The 24,500-nt window shown below is 42.7% G+C and overlaps 1 long non-coding RNA gene across 3 annotated transcripts in view; it reads right to left on the reverse strand.

Moving 5' to 3' along the window:
• LOC308217540 overlaps window positions 1-24,500 on the reverse strand; it is a 115,670-nt gene that overhangs the window by 38,130 nt on the left and 53,040 nt on the right. The gene's annotated exons all lie outside the window — the stretch shown is intronic.

The raw sequence follows: 24,500 nt of genomic DNA on the forward strand, positions 1-24,500 counted from the left end.
CAGCTCTGGTGAGGGTTGCAACCACCTCATCTTCCTCCAGAAAGGCACTGTAGCCTGAGGACCAGCACTTCCCATTGCCCTCAGTTGGGGCCATGGCCAGGCTGGGCACAGGAGCTGCCCAGGAGCAAGATGTGGGGCCAGAGCCCCCCACACTGAGACAAGGGAGCAGGAGCTTTTTTGAAGGAGTCCTTTTGCAGATTCTGCTTTGCATATCTGGTCTCCCACTGACTTAATCTCTCCCTATTTTAGCCAAGAAAAACTCAGTCTAGTACTGGTCACAAAGTCAGTCGCCATCAAGACTTCCCTTCAGCTCTTCAAGAAGCATTTTTCTGTCTGCACTACTGAGGAATATGGACCCCTCCCAGCTCTAGGCCCTGATTTACCACTGTTTGTACCTACAAGCAAGTGGCTAAATGCCACTATGGCAGCATGCAGCATCTTTACATACACCTTGCACAAGTGAAGTGGGAGAGGAAAGGAGATGCAAGGCTCTGGCAAGCTCTACTTGCAAACAGTGGAGCCACAAGACACAGGAAGCTTCTGGTTGTCTTTCAGAAAAGCCAAAATATTTCTTAAAAATGCTCAAAAGTGCTGTTTTTAAAGGGGTGGATGGCAGAAATGTTTCTGTCAGTCTCCACTGTCTTTGCTGAGACTGTAACAGAGGAGTGAAAACAAGGAGGGCATATGAGATGCAGCCCTGGTGCAGCATGTTATAATGATGCATCTCCTGGAGACAGCATTGCCTTTGGATGAGATGTCTCCCCAAGAACACTGCCACTCACTGCTTACTGCAGGTGTCAGATGCCCCGACTATTGTTATTATCATTATTATTATATATTTGTCTGGTGCCAGCAGTGCACCTGGTGCTCATCATCAACTCAAACAAGCTCCCGATTTTTAACAGTGGGCCGACTGCATTTCCACCTGTGAAAATCTGCCTATTTGCTGCTTCAGGCCCCATCTTCTCCAAGGGGAAATATGCAATACATAGCTTTGTTTCCTTCCTCCATGACTTTTGGTACCTGTTATTTTTTTCAAACGCACAACAGCCCAGCTCCTCACCACAGTAAGCCAGTCTTTTTTATCCATTATCTCTTTGGGATCAGATCACTAATTCACGTACAGGATAAGACAACTGCCAAATTATTATACTACAAAGAGAAGATCTTCAGACACCTGTCATCTTGATGAAAGCAGCACCATCAACTGACCTTTGCCAGTTCAAGGTCGATAATGAGACAAGTCAGGCAGGAAGAGCAGTATGTGCTGACTCCATTAACGCTGGCTGTGTGCACACTCGGTAGCACTGCGTCTCCTGTCAATTAGTGTGGGTAAACTAGGGACTGCTGATTGCCAGAGACATGGCATAGCGAGCTGCTGCTACCTTTACTTCTACACCCTGCTGCATTTTAATTAGCTCCAGTCCCCTGACTATTTCTTCAGAGCTTCATTACTGCCGTCTTCAAGAAACTCGAAGCAAGCCTTTTACATTGCACATCGCTAATGAGAAGAGATGTGAACATCCTCACCATGGAGTTTGATAATGCCGGACTGTCTGCATGTGTGTGTGAGGGTGTACGTGAAGATTTAAGGGGCTTCTCAGCATAACACAGCATAAACATCGCTCAGAGATGGCAAAAGAATAGAATGACTCAGAGCACACAAAGGAGAGTATTCCCAAAATAACCAAAAACACAGGATGGAAAAATGATGCACAGTCCATGATGTGTGCAGGTGAACGTGTGTGTGCCTGCATAAGGTGTCATTTCAGTAATGATTATTAAAGACCACCCATATACACTACAGCTCAATAGCATGAGGTCATAAGCTTGGAAATAGTGAGCTCCCTGAAGGGGCACCAGTTCTGCCTTGCACAGTCCACACAGAAGCCAGCAGCCAAGAAAGTTGGCAGATGAAGGAGCTGGAGCATCACTCAGTCATTTCCAAAATTCCGCATGGAACGCCACAGTTTTCAACAGAAAGCCAGGTGGTTTTTGTTTGGTTGGGGTTTTTTACTGTATTTTTAACCTTTTTGCAGTTATTTTGATAGCATCAGCCTAGCTGTACTAATTTTTCTCGAGTTTCAATTATATTTGAAGCAAATTGTGATAGACAATTGCTGTCTTTACAGCCGAGTGCTGGCCAGACCCGCTTCCAAATAGCTTCAGGTTAAAAATATTACAGGCTGTACAGTTCCCCCTTCACAACACACAGATGTGGTTGGTGCAGATCACCTCGGTGAGGGATTCATGTTGACATTTTGAGTCAAAGTCTTGGTCCCATTCTGTTTTTCTGGCTTCACCAGCTGACAACTCCCTCAGCATATGGGAGGTTCTGATGCTAATATTTGGCTCAGACGTCTATATATCCCAGCTATAACTCAATATGAATATTACCAGAGTCCCACTCCCACCGTGTATGACCACCAGTATTTATTCCTTCCTCACAGCAATAGCTCTTTTAATTAACTTCTCTTGTACGTCACTCATGCCCTTACAGACTTGCAGCTAATGAGCCAGAAAACCTACGCTAGGATTGTTTTCCTCAGCGAACACTGGCACAAATCTTTTAGATGCAACAAAAAGTTGCGATGAGAGCGCCCTTGCTGGAGATGTGATGGAGAAGTTGTGGGGTGGTCTGAAGAAATTCTGTTTACTACATGGCTCCAGCAGCATTTGGACAAGATGCCTGGTGGGAAAGGAATTGGAGGCTTTTTACTGACAGTCTTTTTATTCTCAGCAACTGTCCAGAAATAAAGGATGGGTCTCCTTCAGCTCAGTGACTGCCTTTACTGCTTCAGGAGGAAAGGTTCCTCAGAACAGTTTGTCCCTAGGAAATCTCCTTTACAATTAGTGACCCACCTTCATTTGGTGTTAATTGCTTCCTCTGCGCTGAGCAAACTTAGACCTAGAGAAGGCTGTAGATTGAAACTGGATTCAAAATCTTTTCAGTAAAGCTGCTTCTGGACATACACCAACAACATCTGCTCTCCTCTAAGTGACTGCCAATACAATGAAGCAGTCTTCCTGGAGGGGATGCTCCCATGACTGTGAAATGGAGGGAGGAAACAAAACCCAGAGAAGCTGACTGGTCACAGGGGAAAGCTCTTCTCATCCCGTAAGGAAGTGGTGCAGAACTGTGCCTCTTTGGTGAGCCCATGGCCTTTGCAAACCATCTGCCCAACCTCTGGGACTGTGGAACTTCATTCTGTTGCTCATCAGAGTTGTTCTGCATATATTTCCATTAACAAAAAACTAAAACAGAACAAAAAACCCCACTGCCTTCTCCTCCCCCAAAGCTTACACCCCTTTTTAATTTCCTTTGAATGACAAAGAAAATAACACTTTGCACGCAGGCATGAGATAGGGTTTGTAAAAGAAAAAATAATACATCGTTTGCTTTTCTATAGTGCCTCTACCCAGTGGGGTTTTTGCTTTCTCTGAAACAAGAGCCTGTTGTCAGCCTCCACACAGCCCTGTGCACTTCCCCAAAGCTAACTGGAAAAAACTAGTCCTTTATTTCTTAAGGCAAATAGCCATTATCCAGAAAAGCTTGCACACCCGGCACTGCTTCTCCTTCTATTCCTCACCCACAAGCGGTCAAATTGCTTCAGCATTCATGCTGTGCCATCTAACAAATGCTTGTTAGCCACCTGTGTGGATATCTTTAAAACAGTAACTTTAAAAAACACCCACCATCATCCAAACATATGGATATATGCCTGAGGGATGAATACATTCTGTACATACAGTTTCTCATGCCTGATGCAATCAGATGTTCCATCTATGCTACTGCAGGGACACCTCCCTGCATCCTCCTACAGGCTTTTACACAATGGCTGGGGAAAGGTCAATGGGTATCAGTGGTAGTCGCAATCCAAATTTACATTATCATCTCAGCGTTAAGGCTTTATCGTGCAACCCTGATCAATAAAGATAGAGCTGATCAATAAAGATACAGCTGATCAATAAAGATAGAGCTGATCAATAAAGATACAGCTGACACAAAGGAATCATATTTCAAAAGAAATTAATGGAAGTTGTATGGATGGCAGCAAGAACAAGTGCATGCCAGTTGCCACATGGGATCACTTCATGAACATCTCAGCAGAGCAGGAGAAGCCACTTTCACCAACCCTGGCTAAGGGGAAGTCATGCTTGACCAACCTCATAGCCTTTTATGAGGAAATAACATTGTGGATGGATGATGGCAGAGCGGTGGACGTGGTCTACCTTGACTTCAACAAAGCATTTGACACAGTCTCCCACAGCATCCTCATAGCTAAACTGAGGAAGTGTGGTCTGGATGATCAGGTAGTGAGATGGACTGCAAACTGGCTGAAGGAGAGAAGCCAGAGAGTTGTAGTCTATGGGGCGGAGTCTAGTTGGAGGCCTGTATCTAGTGGAGTGCCTCAAGGGTCAGTATTGGGACCAGTATTATTTAATATATTCATCAATGATTTAGATGAGGGAATTGAGTGTACTGTCAGCAAGTTTGCTGATGACACTAAGCTGGGAGGAGTGGCTGACACACCAGAAGGCTGTGCTGCCATCCAGCGAGACCTGGACAGGCTGGAGAGTTGGGCAGGGAGAAACTTGATGAAATATAACAAGGGAAAGTGTAGAGTCCTGCATCGGGGCAGGAACAACCCCAGGTTCCAGTATAGGTTGGGGAACGACCTGTTAGAGAGCAGTGTAGGGGAGAGGGACCTGGGGGTCCTAGTGGACAGCAGGATGACCATGAGCCAACACTGTGCCCTTGTGGCCAAGAAGGCCAATGGCATCCTGGGGTGTATTAGAAGGGGGGTGGTCAGTAGGTCGAGAGAGGTCCTCCTTCCCCTCTACTCTGCCCTGGTGAGACCGCATCTGGAATATTGTGTCCAGTTCTGGGCCCCTCAGTTCAAGAAGGACAGGGACCTGCTGGAGAGAGTCCAGCGCAGGGCAACAAAGATGATTAAGGGAGTGGAGCATCTCCCTTATGAGGAAAGACTGAGGGAGCTGGGTCTCTATAGTTTGGAGAAGAGGAGACTGCGGGGGGACCTTATTAGTGTATATAAATATATAAAGGGGGAGTGCCATGAGGATGGAGCCAGGCTCTTCTCAGTGGCAAACAATGATAGGACAAGGGGTAATGGGTACAAACTGGAACACAAGAGGTTCCACTTAAACTTGAGAAGAAACTTCTTCTCAGTGAGGGTGACGGAACACTGGAACAGGCTGCCCAGGGGGGTTGTGGAGTCTCCTTCTCTGGAGACATTCAAAACCCGCCTGGACACATTCCTATGTAACCTTATTTAGGTGTTCCTGCTCTGGCAAGGGGATTGGACTAGATGATCTTTTGAGGTCCCTTCCAATCTCTAACATACTGTGATACTGTGATACTGTGAAATCTCTTTTTATGTATTTTTCATAATGCTCCAGCCATGTATGTCTGCACATCACAAGGCTGCTTGAGGAGCCTGAAAACATTAGCTTTAAGGCTCAAAATCAGAAGGAAACCACATCATATCCCAAATCTCTTTTTTACAGGTGACAGAATTACTGCCTAGGAAAGCGCTTTTTTCAATGCTTGATTAAAATTTTTCTATTAAGGTGAACTGGTTTCTCAACAGAAAACAGTATCACCAATAGAGCTAAGCCTAAATCTTCCCCCACAAAATTGGTGTATCTTCAAGGGGAAAAAGATAAAAATAAAAAATATATATTTTTTTGCATATACTTCACTGAAAGCCAAAAATACAAAAATATTTCTGACATGTATTTCACTGAAAGCCAAAATGTTTTGACTGAAGATATTGCTAAAGTGCCTCAAGTGTGCTAATTCCTTGACTCACTCTTCCACAAGGGGCCTGCAAGATTTGCCAGAGGGTGGCAAAGAAAAGGACTCCCACTTTGCAGCACTTCAGCTCTTTGAAAGAAGACATTTCCTGAGGGAAGATTTGGTGGGATGAAACAGTTCTGGCTATAGGAAGCATACGGGTTCCTGTATTAATGTGCAGTGGCAGCCTATCAGAATTGAAGTTGCTCTTCTGGCTCAATTGCTTCATCTAATCCTGGGAATTATTCAAAATTCTACTTTTTCCCATGGTTTTAAGCAAAAAGAGTATAAAAAACAAACAAACAAAAAACCCAACAAAAAAACAACAACAAATCCAAACAACATTTGCACAGGCTGTATTTTTCCCTTCTGCCACACTTCTTCAGATCACATTTGCTAGCAAGCCAGATAGTGGGCAAAAAACATCCATTATCATTCCCCAAGCAAACTGATGCACAATATGCATTGCAAGATACCACAATGGCCATGACAGTTACACATGAAAGACCATGAAGTCAATGGAAATTTTTCCTATAACTCTGTCCTAACTGGGCTGTACTCTTTCCAGCCTGAACAACAGTATCTCCTTGCAGCACTGACAGGCAGGACCAGCAGTGCCTGGACCACAGCTCTCCAGGTAGCAGCCGCTTTTCCCAATGAAAGCCATCTTGCAGCTTTTCAAGCTCCACATAGAGGTAAAAAATTGTGGATGTCTGTCACACCTCTAGCACATCTCAAAGTCTACTCAGAAATGCCTGTCACTCTGCATCTCCTCTGCTTGGCTGACAGCTTAGTAAGGGGCTGGACTCCATTAAACAGAAGATAGCATAGCAGCAGCATCCACACACAGGCATCTATCTTGCCTTGAAAGACAGACACACATAGAGGGTTTCCTTCTTGATCAAAATAAAAGACTGTTTTCATTGAAAAAAAAAAGTGAGAACTGAGGTAAAATTTTGCTGTGGTGTGCAGGTGTGTAAAAAAGCAAAATAACAGGATTTTTGAAAGCATATTGGTACCTACTGCTCTTTAGAAATAAGATGACGAGAGAAGCGGAAGAAAGACAAAGCAATGCTGATCAAAATAAAGGAAAAAAAGGGTTTAGGGATTTAAGTTTCCCCAGTAGTCAGCTACATAAATTGCCTGTGAATAAGGGTTTAAAATGTTTTAAAATGTGCTTGAGGAATATGTAGGCTTGCTTATTTGCCAGGGAACAACATTTGTGCCTTTCTATTGGTCCTGTTCTAAATCACCCAAAATAGACTGTAGTGTTGCTAATAAAGCAATATGAATCCAAAAAGAGCAGGAGCAGAAAAAAACATCCCCGGGTAAAGATATAAGAAATAAAAGACATGGTTGGGTTTTGAAACTGAGAATAGTTCCTGCAAACCAACATATCACTAAATATATGCCAGAGAAGGAGGGAGAAAACATGAGGTGTAGTAACTGTTATGTGTCCATGAGAGATTTATCTCCAGAATCTCTTAAATGCCAGTGTTATCTGTCTGCTAGAAGCACAGGGATATTCAAGCAACACGACCCATTAGCAAGGTCTCTCCAACTAAAGACCCAACGAGAAGAGAGACCAAATAGAATACAAAGACCCATATGATTTTGTCTCTCCTAAGGTTTACCAAATTTCACCAAGGACAGAGCCAGGAAAGAAGCAAATGCGATTCTTTCTCCAAAAGAAGTAGAAGCTGAGAAACAACCAGCCTAAGCTTGAGAGATTCAGAGCCAGGTTGTGACCATCATTTCATAGCTTGGTGCACATGCCAGTCTGTGTGGGTTAACCTCTGGGCTCCCAGCTGTGCACATGGCTCTTCCACAGCAGCTCTTTCCTTCTGCACTGCAAACAGGGCACACCTCATGGGATGGGCCACAGCTGACCAGGCTCTAGGCTTCCGCAGGTCAGGGTATAAACTAACTGGCAGCATCTTGTTCCATCTGCCCTCAGCAGTGATGACTTTGAGAAACAGCCCAGTAACTGCAGAGCTGTAACGTGCTCCTGTGTCAATACAGTATTTCACTTGCTAAAACTTTTAAGGTTTGCTCATGTTGGAAGAAGCTTCCCCTTAAAGATAAATGCAATCTATTGTTAGGTCAATATCTACAGCTCATGGCTGGACTGTGTGAGAAAAGCCAAGTTTCAGCATGTGTTAAAAATGTAAGGGATAATTCAGGATACTCACTTTCCTACCTCAGCCAACAAAATGAAAGTCATTTCTGCGGGGCTTGCGCTACAAACATCAGTTCCTTCCTGTAAGGTTAAAAGCAGCTTCAAATGTCTTGTTCAAGGCATATTTCAGCAAGGCAAAGTTTATAAGATAAAAGGCCACATACAGACCACATTCTGTTCTCCTTTAAACTCATGTAAATTAATATGGAGCATCTCCACTAGCTTCAATCTAGCCTGTGCTTGTGTGCTACAGAAAAGGGATTTGGCTCTATGCTTTTAAAGTTGCTGTGGGAACCAACAGGCTAAAGCAACCCAAAGAAATGTGTGTGAAAGAAATCTCCTCCTTGGCTTCTCTCTTCCCTAGCTATGAGGCTACGAGATAGTAAAATCCACAGATAGCAGTCTCCCCAAAAATAAAATAAAGAAAAAAACAAAAACCCACACTAAAACCCACTAAAGGCTATCAAAGAATAGATAAATCAGCAGGAAATGGAGGGAGAGGAGGGGAGGAGGAAGGAAAAAAAAATACCTCAAGAGCCTAGCAGGCTCACTAGGCAACGTGAGAATGGAATAGTCTCCATTCTTTTACTCCCCATTAAAACGTGTTTGTTCCCCCATACTAACCATCTTATTTGATTTCTTTTTGCTGGATGGATTTCTGTATTGGTCACCAGGAAATCAAGAATAAAAGTCCACTTGATCTTCTATGCCCTCGCAGAATTACTTTAAATTCAGCAGGGCACAGAAAAAGAAAGGTTTCATTTTCTGGTTTGAGTCCTGGATCTTCCTCTAGTATACAGTAACCCTGCATGGTTTCAAACATGCTCATTAGGTGCTGAGCTAAAGGTAGCTATAATTAAATGCAAGTTTCCATCTACTGCCAAGGTGCATAGGTTTCCAGGGAGCCAGCTCCTTGTCACCTTTTCTGTGTACTTGTGGCTAAATATGAATATTAATGAACTCTGAGTTCTCTTCAGGCTCTGTTTTCCCCATTTACTCACAACTATTCTACCTTTCTGCAACGAAAGAAGGAAAAAAAAAGGCAAAATATAATTAGCTTCTCTCTGAGCCCTCAATCTGCTCTGGCGTCAGTGACTGAGCCTCCCACTTTGCCAGTGGACAACATGCTAATGAAGAAAAGGGTCTTTAATAAGATGGGGGTTTGATTATCTTCAGCTGCCCTGATAAGCTTGAGGGAGAACTGGAATGAAAAACATATTTCTTACCCATGTTCCTGGCCATATCGTTCAGAGAAGATGTTTATTCTGATTAGAAACATTTTATCCCAGCTTAGGTCCCAACACTTCATGATTGAAAATCATCAAACTCTCAGAGGGAGTGAGGACAGAGGGTCTGGTCTTAAACTACTGATGCTAATAAGAATAATGACATCTCCTGTCTGCCAAGCCATCACTTCTCTAGAGCTTGCAAATTAGCTTTAAAACTGGAGTAGGAGTCCATAATAATCACGCCACATCCGTGGGACAGCCTGCCAACACTGCACACTCTGCTCCCCGGTCAAACTCTCTTTTCACCAGTCCCAGGCCAGGCAAAGCCCCCACTCTCGGGCACAGCGAGCTGCTTTGCTCCGCTCTGCCATGGGCTGATCCCAGTTCAAGAGGTGAAATCAGGGAGCACACATCACCACAGCCTGCTGCCTCCTCCACAAATTACACCGTCTCAGAGAACCAATAGCAGTGCAGCACTTCTCCTTCCACCAAGAAGGGTAGGGGAACATGCAATGGAAAACCATTCTTAGGATATGGTGTCCCGACACCAAATGAGAGAGGATTTTAAAAGGCAAGTGGTTGCTCTTGCTAGCCTGGCCAAGGGCTGCCACCTCACCAGGGATACCAGGCCTCCTTTTCCACAGCCTGCCCATTCTTCCTGGGCCACATCACCACGGGAGCAGGTTGAGTTCCACCAGCTTTTTGGTGCCGAGCCCCACTGAGCACCACCCCCACCAGGGCTCAGCTCAGCACCACCTTCCCCTCAACCTCCAGAAAAGACTGTTCACAAGGACTACTGTGAAGACCCTCACAGTGCAACGACTCATTATTCAAGTTAAATGGGCTGGTTCACACCACACGTGGGTATGCCGCCAGCTCCCTCCAAAATGGGACACACATCACTGCATCTTGCGCTGTAAAAGCACACTCCTCTTTATATACATCCCCTGAAAAGGTACAGGCTTGCGCTGAGCATGTCCAGGTTTGGACTGGAGAGAATTCCCTGAAATGCAAGACAAAAAGCAGATTCCAGCCTCCTCCAAATTATTTTATATTAAAAATTAATTCCCTTCGACTGCGTTCACACCTCTGTGGTGTTTACTGACTGAAAACATGCTGGTAAATGTGTTTACTGAAGAAACATTCCCTGCACTGGCAAATTCCAGGCAAATATTTGTGGTAAGCAATTTTCAAAACTGCAAACCCAAATATTTATCCCAGAAAAAAGATTCTAGAAGTCCACTCAAAGGACAGAAACATACCACGTAACCTCTGTCTCCAGCCATTCGGACAGGAGCTCAGCAGCTCTGCAGACAAAGAATCCTTCAGAAGGATCCTGGGAGCACCCGGTAAATTCCCAACTTGCAGACCAAAACCCAAAGGACAGGAAGGACAAAACTTCATGAAGCAAGCAACTCACGGCAATTATTTGCTTAGTGTGCCCATCACGTTTGCTGAGAGGAGGAAGCACAATCAGGGCCTGATACAGCTCCACCAAGGTTCAGGAGAAATTCCCTTCTGTTTCTTTGGCAAATGAATAGCAGCTCATTCGAGAGTGCAGTTTGCAGCCTACCTTTAGAAGCAGGGGCAGCAGGATGGTGGCCACTAGACCTCAATTAGATATGAAAATATCATATAGATGGAAACGTACATAGTTTCTGTACATAGCTGCAGAAACACCCTTACATCTGCAGAAACCAGAGGGAAAAAAGGTAGCTTAGGAGGCAAATTTTATACTAGATCCAAGCCAAGCATCTATAATATATGTTTTGTTTGGTATTTACACAGAATCTATCTGAAAACGAAGGTGCCTTTAGTTGCCAAGGGTAGCAGATGTGTTTTATGCAAACTACTGCCAAAAAGTAGGCTAAGAAAGGGGGAGAAGTGGAGAGGGAAGTTCAGCTCCTTCAGCACGGAGGGCCTGGTGTCCAAATACTCCAAGCTGACCAACATGCAATAAAATTTAAAATATTTAACCCAGATGGCTAAGACTGCAGCTGATTATTTTTAACCTCACCAGTAGCACAAGGATCAGATGTTGGCAGCAGAGTTCAGCCTTTCTGGCATGTACCTTTCCCCATCACCTACAAGCGATACACGGGAACGGCCAGAAGACTTGCCCCAGGCCAACCCTGAGAAACTGCAAGAGCAGGATTCATTTGAGAACTTTGCCACTGACTCCTCCAAATAAATTGCATGGTTCAGGCTACTCAACAACTTGGTCCCACAGCCCAGTCACACCTGACCAGCCCTCCTCATACACTCACCACAGAGGAGAAGGCTTGACCAGCCTGTGGCACGATGCCCTCTGAGCAGTGCACAGCTCCTTCAAATTCAGCACCTTGATGGGAATGGCAGGAGGAAACATGTATTGCCACTAGCCAGTACAAGCTGGCTGTTCTCCTAAAAACCAAACAGGTTTATTTCTGAGTTCTTAGCCTTTCCATCTTTCATGACCTAAAATTTCATTCTCGAAGGGCTTCCTTGAAGGCATTTTAAGCAGAACTGCACATAAAAAGCCCAAATGGCCGACAAAAGATCAATCTCATTTTTCCCAATGAGACCTGTGAAAAATTGTATTTTTATTGTGCACTTTTAACCTCTCCCAGACTCCCTGTCTCAGTGCCTACTGCACAGCATATGGCTCTAGCCATCAGAAGAATTAAGCGAGTATCTAGGAAGATAATAAAGCAGTAAAACCTACAATAGAGATTAAACGCTCTGGAAATCTGTGAGTAACTGGAAAAGGTTTAGAATGATGTTTCATTGTAAATAGGAAAACAAACAGAAAACAATTTTGTTTTAAAGCAGCTGAGAATATGAAGAGGCTGTGAAATTGTAGAAGAATTTGTTAACATGCATAAGGCAGAGAAGTTGATTGTCGTGTACTAGGAGGGCTAACTTATCTTTGTCAAGGGAGCAGAGAGCGATCGATACCAGCAGCAAAACACCCAGTCAGAGCCTGCTGGGGGAACAAGCTCTTGGAGATGCAATGAGAGTTTGCCAAGCAAAGAGAATTTCCTGGTCTGGACTGGCATTTGCACTCCTCCAGCAATGTAGGCACCACAAAAAATCCAGTGTACCTAAGGGGAAGCACCTGACGCAGAAACACAGACCTCAGATCCAAGACAATGGGTGCAGAAGTCCTGACAGCAACCATAATTTCATGAACAAAACACTGTAAGTAGCCAGATAAGGAGAAGGGTTTGAATCCACAGCATTGTTTTCAGAGGTAGTAACAAGTCACAGGACATGGTGTCTCTGCAAAGGCCACATTTTCCCAAAATTCTCATGGGGAGGAGGCAGAGTCAGGCCCCTGCCCACTGCTCCTAGCACAATGTCTGATAGGAGCCTGCAAGCTGACTCCAATATTACTCAAAGAGGCCAGATGATATTTCATCTCCAGAAACACCCTTTGAACCACAGGGTGGCAGAGAGCATCTCAAAAGTCCCCGTGGACAGCGCATGGCTGTGAATTGTCCTTGTCTTATTGGCCCTGAGGCAGGAGATGTGCACAAGCATGCCTTTCTTAGGATTTTACAGGAACCCTTTTGCACTAGTCATTGTTTTGCACAGAAATTCAAGTGTCAGAGCACTGGCTAGGTTGATAATTGCTGACTTTGCCAAGACTGAGAAAGAAAAGCCTCAGCATCTGACTGATGTAAAAACAACACGAACTTCCCTACTGGAATCTGAGCCCATGATGAAGGCTCCCAACTTTATAAAGTCTTCCATATATTAATAAGCTTAGTTATTTGCAAGTCTAATCATTAATGTACCATAATTAATGCAAATGCCAGACATTACGGCTGTACCTATGTTACCTGCTGAAATATGTATTGCAGCGTCTGGGTGATCCGGGGGATCATGCTGCACACCACTCCCACTGTGCCTGGGTTTCTGCTGCAGAGGTTAGTGTGCACTTGAGTTTCATCCTAAGAAAACATGCGCCCAGGCTCAGGAGCCAAGAGATGCTGCTGCATTCAGTAATGGGCTGTATGTAAGGACAGAAAACCTTACCAACTGCCTTACAAGCCCATACAGGGTGGACTCTCAAAAGCATGTCCTGTCAGAGGTCAGCTAAAAGAATAAAAATACATTTTTCTTTATTGCCTCACAAGGGATGAAGGCTATTTAAAAAGGAGTAGCAGTAGACAGTACTTTCTAGGATTAAACTGCAAAGCAGTATTTGCAGAAAACCACACACTGGTTCTGACTCTACAAGATGCAGAGATTTTACCTTGGTGTACATCCAGGTTTCCACCTCTGCCTCACCAGAGCTGATCAAAATCGACAGCACAGACTGTTCAAGAAGCTCTTGTTGTCAGAGAAAGAAAAATGTCAGGAGAAACATTTATATCAGCACAATCATTCCTCTGGGCCTTTTGCCCTCCTTCTCTCAACCCTGGCTATTAAACAGATCACTCTAGCTAGGAAGTTCTTCATATAAATTCCTTACCCATACACACTGCTGACTGTTTGATGATGTTGTCAACTTCCCAATGCCACAATGTTTTGGGTTTGGTTTGGGGTTTTTTTGTTTTTTCAGAAAAAATGTGGGTATTTTTTCAGATGACATACTGTTTAACAGAAGACAAAAAACAAACCTCCAACTTCAGATACTGCAGAAAACCATCATCCTGTGACCAAGAACCGCAGAATGCCTGAGGTAGGAAAATACTATTTGTTCTTGTAATGGATTTTATGAACAAATCAAATGAGGTGAGATGTTTCTGAAAATTTGATCATTCATCACCAAAGCTTTTTACCATCTTGTACTCATCAGTTCTACTACCTGCCACTGCTGGAAATATTTCCTCTACATAGAAATAGATACAACATGCACACACACACTTATTCATATGCACAGACTCCAAGCAAGTGCCTGGCCTTTTTGGAGAATGGCGGATTCATAAAGATGAGAGGAACATTTAATCAGTCTTTTTTATTTGCTTTTCTTTTAATAAAAAGCTACTCTAGCTATGGAATGTGAACTATTACCTACTTCTTAAATGTTCGACTTGACTATTCTCCCCCCTTTTTCCTCCATCTCACAAATAGACTTAATATAGCTGTATGGGATATGAATCGTATTTTTCAGATTTGATTTTGTCTGTCAGAATGGCAATGATTTTAGACTTACAGAGATATAAAAAATCCCGAAGGTTTGAGTAAACTGATAACTAGGATACCTTAAAGCATTTTCTGAGGCTTTGGGAAAGAAGATGCCATGGTTGCAAAAAAAGTGGTTTTAATCCTGGCAAAGTTTTGCACGTGTGTATACATGTTTGTGTGTGCTTTTTAATGTCATGAAATACCAGAAAGAAGTTTTGGGGTTTGTGGGAATAAATTTTCAGCATTTTTGCTCATTTAAGGGATGGCGGCCAAAAAAAGTCTATTCACAGAAGCTTGGCATCAATCCCTCATGGAGACAAATAAGTACATTACAAGATAGCACTGTTCCCTTTCCACTGCACAGCAATGTAGGATTTCACACTCTGTTCACATTGCAGAAGATTGAATGAAATTTGTCAATGCTCACAAGGATCATTAAAAAAAAAAGAGCAAAACCCAACCTTTGCCCTGCAAGCTCTCAAGGTTAGCAGCTGCTGGTGTGGGGTGGTATTGTGATGGGTTCAAAGAATGAAGGATGCCGGGGCTGTACCATTACAGGCTGGTTTGTCTCTTGCTCGTCAGCAATGTGGTCAGTCTTGGAGGCACTCCATGGCTTGGCCTTGGGAACTTTCCCTCGATTTTTAAGACTGAAGACAGATGGTTTTCTGCTATTTGTGGCCCCTGGGTGAGGATAGAAGTGTAGGATTTCTCTCATATACTCATCACTTACACTGGTGGCTGGTGACCAAACAAGGCAGTTGATAGAAATGGTGGTGTTTGGCTATCTATCATTCATCATTTTCAGGTTGAATGGCACCTCACTCTGAGGAAGCACTGTTGCAACCGTAAACAATCTCAAAACAACTTACTTAAAATACTGTGAGACTCCAGCTCCAGAACTATTGCCCCCAAAATAAAACTACAGAGGTTATTTATATCTTCTCTTACCCCAACATCCTCTTTTTATTTCTTCTCTGGAAAATGCTTTTACTGCATCTTTCATTCCTCTTTCCCTCTCACCAGCTGTTTTATCTCCCTAGTGCACATGAACTCCTTGTCAATATCATCTTGCAAATTTTCTCCTCTGTTTGCCTGACAGCAGTCTTAAAAGCTACTCTCAGTTTCCTTCGTTGGACCTTCTTCAGCTACCCTGCCCCTTCAGAGGCTCTCTGGACTTTGGGGTGCTTATAGGATGCATTGAAACATATTGCATCTTTCTGACCCCAAAGGAAGCCTTGTAGCTTCCGAGGTAATAAGAAGCCTGAGCTGTAAAATCTAGGAGGGACAGCATCCTAGAGCGACATCAAGGTGGATATATTCAACATCATTCTCCATATGTAATAAAATTGGCTTTGCTAGGAGTTTCACTAAGGCTCCACCATTTTCCTGACTTCAGTATTTATATAATTAAAGTACATAAAGATCTAAACTGAGAAAGTATTCAAGTCTGACTCCAAAATTGGTCAAATATTTGCAGTGGTACGCATCGCAAAACAACACAAGTTGGGGGGGGGGGGAAGAAAAATTATTAGAACAAAATTCTGGGGTGACCAGGTGACCATTATTATTTCCTTTAAAATCTCAGAGGTGTTCATGGCAATGCCTGTTTCTAATGCATTGGGAAACTAAAAAAAATAACAAACAAAACAACAGCAACAACCAACTAACCAAAAAAAACAACCCCCCAAACATGTAAGACTTATTGCATTAAGGTACTTTTAAGAAAATGGAACATAACGCTTTTCTGGCAAGTGATTTGGCTGCGAAAATGCTTCTTTCACTGCCCTCACACTGTAACATTATCAGGCAGGCTGGGCTGTTCAGAGACAACTGAAATAGGATTGTTTCTTTTCCCTTTTGTTTAAATATGATTTTGAAGTGGTTTCACAAACACACTCAAATATTACCATACTGAATGAGAGGCAATTTCTAAAATGCATGTGTTATTTCCTTCCAGTGTTGGTACAGGAGGGAGAGATGGGTTTGAGAAGGCACTTTGCTCCCGCACTCTTCCATGCTGAGACAAAGACCTGACCTCGCGCTTCCACACTGCACTCAGAGCTTCCACTAAAGGGGTTTTGTCTTCTTTTGTCTGGCAGGTTTTGGCTTCATCTGAGTCAGATAGTCTGGAAATGACCATACAGGTTAGAAATTTGCAGAGTTTGTGGAAGCTGGTGAAGCTTGGGTAATGCACTTTTATCACTGTATTGTTCAGGAGAAGAGTTACTGTTCTGAGAACCAGAGGGAACCTTTTAAGACTGCATTTTTTTAGCCAAAGTCATGCAGATTGTTGGGTTGACCTCAGAGAGTCACTGCTCTCATGGCAAATCTCCCTACAATGGCAACTACTGCTTTAGAGGAATTTCCTGGCAAGAGAGGTTACATCTGTACTAGTAAAATAAGGATGACCATGACAATCCTGGGGCAGTGAGGCCAGCTGGCAGAAAACAGCCTGTGTCCACATAATCAAATTCTCCTACCTTTTCAAAATGCATCTAAAATGCTTGTTTCCCCAGCAGCTTCCTTAGCAATGCTTGTTTCCCAGCACATACACCATTACTTAAAGTGCTTGTTCCTGTTGACACTACAACGCCTACCAAAGGATGGGGATGGGCCAGTGACAGGTAACCTGCCTGATTTGCACCCAGGTATTCTTAAAGATGAGTCCTTCATGTTAGCTATCCTGAGGCTACTTAATGGGGGTGCAGGCAGAAAAAGGGCAGGAGCAACATTTGACTGTAGCATAGCTAGATCTATAAGGAACATGTGTCTGCACCCAAAGATTACAGGCCCATCAGGCAAATAAAAACAAGAGTATTAGATGCAACATAAATAGTCTTACAATTTACCTGCTCAAAGAGAGCCAGGGGAAAAGGAACACTAGAAAGAACGATCCTCTGAACAGTGTAAGACTAGTGCACACGCAAGAAGGCTCTGGAAAATCCCAGCAGACTCAAGGGGATCCCTATGATTGCATAAATTAATTTTTTTATTAATCATCACAAAACACAGCACCGAATTCCACTTCTGCACTTCTAAGATTAATGTTGGGGTGCTGTGCCCATTGGTCATGGTGAAACTCTCACCAGCATTAATGCATGCATAATGTTGCACAAGCAGTTTATCATCTAACTGTCATGCTTTCTGCAAGCATGACATCATTTCTTCAGGTTTCATTGACATATATGGTAGAAGCACAGGGAAGCACAGGAGACAGAGCTGGAAAACATCTTGAAATGTCCCAGGGTAGGACAAGCTGTATCTCAATGCTGCTCCTAGTGGATGCTTGCCTCCCCTACTCTGATAAAGGGCTCACCAAGGAGGATGGCTCACCAGATGTTCTTGCCCAATTCATCACTATCATCATGGGGTTTTTCACTTTCTTACCTACATCCTTCTTTCTGCATCTTACAACCACTACTTCTTGCTTGGCCTGCCATGGATATAGAGAATAGATCATCTCTTTCTCTTTCCACTTGGAAACTGTTATCCTATCCCATTTCTCCCACCAGTCTATTCTTCCTCAGAGTGAATAACCCAAGTGTTCTCCTATTTTCTTCTTAGACTATGTGCTTAGACCACATTTTCTGGATATCTTAATCTTGCTTTACTCCATACACTCCAAGTGATGGATGGCTTTCTTGAAGAGTACTGCCTGACACTGGGCATGAAATAGCTTTACCAGCAGGAGGATTATTATATGTATTTGTTGTTTATACATCTCAGTACGGATTTGTTTATACCTGCTCATCTTGTGATCCAACATAGTTCCAAGATCCTTTCTGGAAGAAACCAGCAGTTTCTCATCCCAAATTTAATGAAGTTCTATTGTTTGTTTTGGTTGTTGTCTTTGGTTTTCTTTTTGCCCACTACTGCGGATAAGGCACTGTGGAATTTCATCCTTTTTTTAGGAAAAGTCTTCAATTTGTCAAAATCACTTTCAATTCTAAATCTTTCTCCTGTTGTACTTGCAGTTTTTTTCATATTGGATGAGCACTGGATGAAACCATGTGGAGAAGAGTGTTCACAAAGGGAGATTTCTAAAAAGCTGACACTTTATCGCAGTTCCATAACACATATATTTTGAAATTCCTGTTCCCCCTGCTGATATTAGCCAAAAGGTTGATATCTTCTGACCTATGAGTTTCAAATTCACTCCTACACAGAGGCTGCAATAAGATCCTAGAAAGCATTGTCTAATTGATAACTCCGAACTTCAGCCAGGCATATGCATCTGAGATACCTAACTCATATCTGTGTGGATCAACTTTTACTACTAGGTATTTTATATCCCTTCCAACTAAAAAAACAGGTTTGAAATCCTGTGGCCTTCTTCCTGATGCTCTACTTCTCCTTGCTGAAAGCGAGTTTTGCACACTTTGTGAATCAACAGTGTATTATTTATCTTTCACTTCTTTTACTGGCAAAATCTTGCTTTTTTTCCTGTGCTGAATTTCTTGCAAACTGAGTCACTTTATTTGATATAGCAGATCTGTATGTTAGGGTTCTGCAACACACAGGCAGCATGCTCCTGGGCTGAGCAGAGCGCTGTGAGTCAGAAACTCTTTAGTTTCAACCCTAATTTTGCTATACAGGCAGCTGCATAGATCTAGGCTGCTATTTTAGCTCCCTATCTTGTTTTACTACCAGCCAGTGCTAAAACAACACAGCAGACGTTATCTCCCTTGTTTTCAGTAAAAGTCCAGAATTAATACCTACAGTGAATTGCACTAGGCTAAATGCACTTAACTACAATAATTCTTTTGTGTTTTCACTGCATATTTACAAACAACATCTTGGAAATAGGGTACCAGATCTTCAGCTGGTGTAACTGTGAGGCTCTACAGATGGCCAGGAGAACAGTTCGTGAAGGCATTATGTTATCGAACTGTATTATGTTATCAGGTTCTGTAAATCCTATTTGACAAGATCTGCTATAAAACCAGTTTCTGCACCCCTGAGCTTTAATGCAAAACACCTGCATTTAGACTTCTTTCTTCTGCTGAGGGCAAAAATATTTTAGAATCTGAATCTCTTAATGGAATTGATGTATCAAAGAAGAGCAGGTGGAGTTCTTAAAAAAAAAAAAAAAAAGATTTTAAAAGGCAAACAAAGGGAAGGAAAGCAAAGGAAGGAAAGCATACTAAAGAAAGAGCACGAGAAATCAAACAGAGGAAGATTAGGAGATACAAAAACTGGAGATAAAACAGAATTAGAAGTAGAAGAAGCAGAGCAGCAATACAATCTAGAAGGTCAATTGATAAAATATGTAGCAGTGAAGCAACATCAATCAATACTGCTCAGTACGAACCAAATCACAGCCTAATAACCACATCCACTTTGTGGTACTATCTATCACAACAACAGCATGAGCCAGTGGCAGTTCAACTTTCTGCACACTCATGGACTGGCCTCTGTCAGGGCTCCTGGTGCTGTTTCATGCTGCCATTAAAGCAGCAGGGCCTTTACATGATGGGCAACATCATCCCTCGGTTAGGCCTGCCAAATAGATGGGACAGCAAATCTGGGGTGGGAGATAGGCAAGAAGGTGAAAAGCTGAATATGCAGCCAGTAGGATTTGGGCCCAAATGAGAAGTGGTTCATCACAGATTGCAAGCAATGCAACACATAGATCAATGTGCAGCAGCATAGAGGAAAAGCAGAGAGAGGAAAGATACATGAGGTGTAGAGGTACATACACTACAGAATGACACAGAACACATTAGCTAGGGGTGGGAAATTATCTGGACAAGAAAGGTGGGATGTATTTTGCTCTCGGCTTGGTGCTCTGTCTCCAGCAATTGAAAAGTGACTAAGAAAGAACTTAGTTCGTTGATGAGAAATGCATCACAGACCTATGTTCTCCAAAGCAAGATCGGGATAGCAAGAGTGCTGTTAAGAGTGAAACCTTACAGATCTCTCAGATGGGAGGCAGCCTGCTCCCTGCATGGGAGCCTGAACAAAAGAGAGCAACCTGGTGCAGTTTCCTCCTGTGTACAGATGTGTACCCCACTGATCACCCCAGGAACAGCTTAGCCTCACACTTTACTTCCCTCTGGGTCAATCTCAGGGTTCCCCTGCAGGTTCCCTCTCCTGTTCAATATGCAAGTGGGCAGGAAAATCCTGCAGCCCAGCATGGTTTGGTCACAGTGTATCTCCAGTTCAGCTCTGGAGAGAAAGGTCTACCTTCTCCATAGAGGAAGACGGACACATATAGAAAATAAGTGGAGATTGGACTTAGAAGGCTCAGTCTGATACTGATACTGATACAAGCTCAGTATCAAATGGTGAGATCGAAGTCAAGTCTGGCCCATTTTCATAACACATTGTGGGAAAGTCTCAGCCCCTTCCAAACCAGTAAAACTCTCCAAAGGGTTTCAAAGGCCTGAGAATTCATCTTAAGTTTTGATTTAACCTCTATGATGCTTGACCTGCGTCATAGTCTCCTGTATCCTTCCCAAAATACTCATTTAAGGTTTTTATAAGTAAAGATAATCAGCAGTATATATGCTTCAGGAAAATACTGCACTAGTGCTCAATATGACAGCACATTTGATATAGGTGGCAGTTACTACAGTATGCCCAAAAGGAATTGCTGAAAGACAAAGAGTAAAAAAAAAAACCAAAAACAATCCTGCTCTTTCTCCAATTATTCTTATTCCAGAGAAATACTGGATGATAAATTTTTACTTTCTTTTCTATACAAAGCCACAGAAAATGACCTCTTCATTCTAAACTTTGCCCTGGGTCTGGAGGCTCTTTAAGCTGCCACTGGCACAGCATTCCCATGCCTGTTGCTAGCAACAGGCACAGGAGTGACAGGGCTGGCACTGCCAGCCACTCGCTCCCCTGCCTGAGCAGTGCCCGCAGCACAGCCAGGCAGGTTACAGGGGAGCCTGGCATGAATCTGGAGTGAATTTTGCAGTCACACACCTGTGGATCTGCTGGAGATGACTGCAGCCCCTCGGGCACCATGCCTGCCAATGCAACACACACAGATGCTATCGAAGCAGTAGCCCCAGGAAAGACTTGGAACTTATTTCCTTGGTTTTCTCCACACCTTTTCCTTGTCTTTCAGTCATTCCCATGCCTGGGAACAAACTGGTTTTTAGAGTATGGATTTTTTTTTTGCTTGTTTCGATTTCATGTTTTGGAGAGGATCATCATCACTGTCCAACAGAAATGATAAATTCACAACTCCGAAAATTCTGCAGGTTACCTTCTTAAAAAGAAAATGAAATTCATTTGACAAATCCACAATGAGATGAACAGGCCTCACATTTCAAAACATTTCATCTCACTAAAAACATCTTTCACAATCTTAACCTGCTTGAAGCATGACCAGATCAGCAAAGCAGGCTTACGGTGCTCACCAACTGGCAGAGTTCTTTTTCATACCATAACTAAACATTCAAGAACAGTTCATGAAGGCATTATGTGATCAAACTGCATTATTTTATCAGGTTTCAAGGAAGATGCTCTACCATATTTTTTCCACTTTCAGTAGCAGTGGTGCTATATAATATATAACTTACAGGACACATTTTGAGAATATCATGCATTGCTTATACCAGTGCCTCACAAGTGTAAGGAAATAAACCTTACTGCATATATTTACAGAGCTGTTTGCACGATTTTGGAGTCTAATTAATTGAAAGTTCTACCCAAATGAGAAAATGAAGAAATCACAGGGAGGTTGACAATTGGTACAGGAGTGGAATTGTCTCAGGAAATTAATCAAAATGTGTATAACCAATTATTTGACAGGCATTATTTTTTCTAATTATAGCCAGATACTACAGCTGGCAGAGAAGGTAAGGTGGCTTTTTACGTAACAGCAGAGCACAGGACATCTGCCACCAAAATCTATTCCACAGCTAGTTCTCGTAGTATCTCAATTAAGACAGTCTCTGATAAAAATCACAGATAAATAACTCTGTACATTTCCTATTCTGTGGCTGTGTAAGCAAATGAAGTCCTCAACCTGCTAAGTATGGAAAATACTGCCCTGTGTGCACAACAACCTGTCCAGATGCTGGGAGAAATCCAGCTGAGATTGTTATCTTGACCCATGCCCAGCTTACGCTTGCAATACCCTTTTGTGCTCACTTTATCCAATGTTATTGGGAAACAAAACAACTTTGTTGAGTTTCTAACATCCATTATTTCACCATTCCATGTGCCGTTAATCTTCAGTGCTGAGGATGGCTTTTTTTTGTTTCACAGCCAACAAAGTAAAACTCAGTCCACTGGGGTTAATTCATCACTAGTAACCTTGGCAATATTTTTATGCTGCTCCAAACACTGCCAATGTACAGTTCAAACATACATATATCTGTGTTCATACATGCCCACACACTCTTCTAGGCATGTATATGTAAGTATATGGGTACACACAGAGAGAAACAATTCAAATATAGTTCATTATGTTTTCCTTTAAAAATAATTTTAGTTAGTGGCATTGCATAATCTGCCTGGCCTATAACCAGGAGCCTGCACCTGCACAGATCCCAGTTGCAGAACCCCTCCTGTAACTGTTAAGCAATTTGCCTGTTAAGCACCACTGGTAAGAGTCTGGCAGATCTTATACTCAAAAAACCCCACATTGTTTTTGGCTCATATGTTACTAAGACACTGCACTATTTTTCAGACTATCTAGAAAGCCACTTGTTGCCATACTGGCAAAAGGGCTTGCTTTCCTCTTCAAATAGATTGAATACTCCTTTATATTCAAGGAGCACAGCCCAGAAGTACCAAATCCCTCCTAAAATAATGTTCCTGTCCTACATGCTTTCCCTATATTTGGAGACGTAGGAAGGAGCAGGGCTCATCGTTCCCTGCTCCTACTCCTACTCTTCTATAGAGGAGCTGGCTCTGAAAAGAGAAATGAGGAACAGTTCAGGCTTCCTCCCTTGGAGAGAACAATTACTTTCTATTTCTCCTTACTTCACTTCTTGCTAAACTTTTTAGTTAGTCTTTCACTAACATTATTATATCCATCCTGATCAATACATCTAGCATGGGCAACAGCAGTGAAAATGCACTGCAGCTCAGGTTGTAATACATGACAGCAACAAGACTAAAGATGACCCACAGGCTGCAGGCCCATGCTTTGGTTCCAGTGGCTCTCTGAAAACTACATTTCTGTCTTCACTGCTACTGCCCTGCTAACACATGCTACTTATTGCTAGGCTGCAGAAAAACATATAAGAAACCACTGGCAAACACATGGTCTGCATAAGCACTGTAGCATGACTGCAAATAAGGGCTCTCAAGGAGGTCAGGAAGACACTGGCAAAACAGGTATAGAGGTGGGAGCTGAGAAATATTTTCCAGTCATTTGATTACCCCTGGCTTCCAAGAAAACAGAACTACTTATTTACAAAAACATACACAAAATTTGCACCAAAGATGCCCGACTCAATCATTGGTTACTCCACACGAATTCCAAGGAACTAAATTTTGGCTGCCTGCTCAGCTCAAAAAGGAGCAACAAAAATCAGTCATGTTATCGTCTTCCTTAAGTTTTCCTTACTTGATTCCTCCTCTTTGGTCTTGGATAGAACAGAGAAAGAGATCAAAAACAAGCAAGTGCACAGATCTCTGATGAAAATTTTTCTGAGATTTCTGGTGATAAGTGCAAAATCACTTCTCATATAATAGCTACCTAACTCGATCTGTCTAGAAGCACATCTGCTAACCTGAATCAGTTGTCCTCTGTAGTCAGGGGGAGGCAATAGGCTGGCAGATTCACCCTCTGGAGATGCCAGTCTCAGACACATACCTTGGACAAGATAAAACAAGCTTTGGAGATGCCTTGTTCTCTCAAATCTAACTGTAGGAGGATCCTGGAAAACTTCAATTTATGTGCATTTACAAGGGTAATAATATATGAATGACTGGCAGTAAAACAGATGAAGCTAAGTGGGAGGGATCCTGCCTTTAATATCTTGTGGACAACATAAAGCCTAGAGTAGTGACTGCTATAGAAACCTTAGTACCATTTCTGCGTCTTTTACCTTGATTCTTCTTTCCGTTGTAAGTTTGGGATAAGTAAAATTCTGTGCAACTAGTCCTTTACTTTGTGAATTATTTAAATAGAACAAATTTTGAGGCCATTCTTTGCCTTTCTTTACCAGATGAAAAGCTTTCTAGCCAT

This window comes from Psittacula echo, assembly GCF_963264785.1.
Source record: "Psittacula echo genome assembly, chromosome: 2".
Lineage (NCBI taxonomy): Eukaryota > Metazoa > Chordata > Aves > Psittaciformes > Psittacidae > Psittacula > Psittacula echo.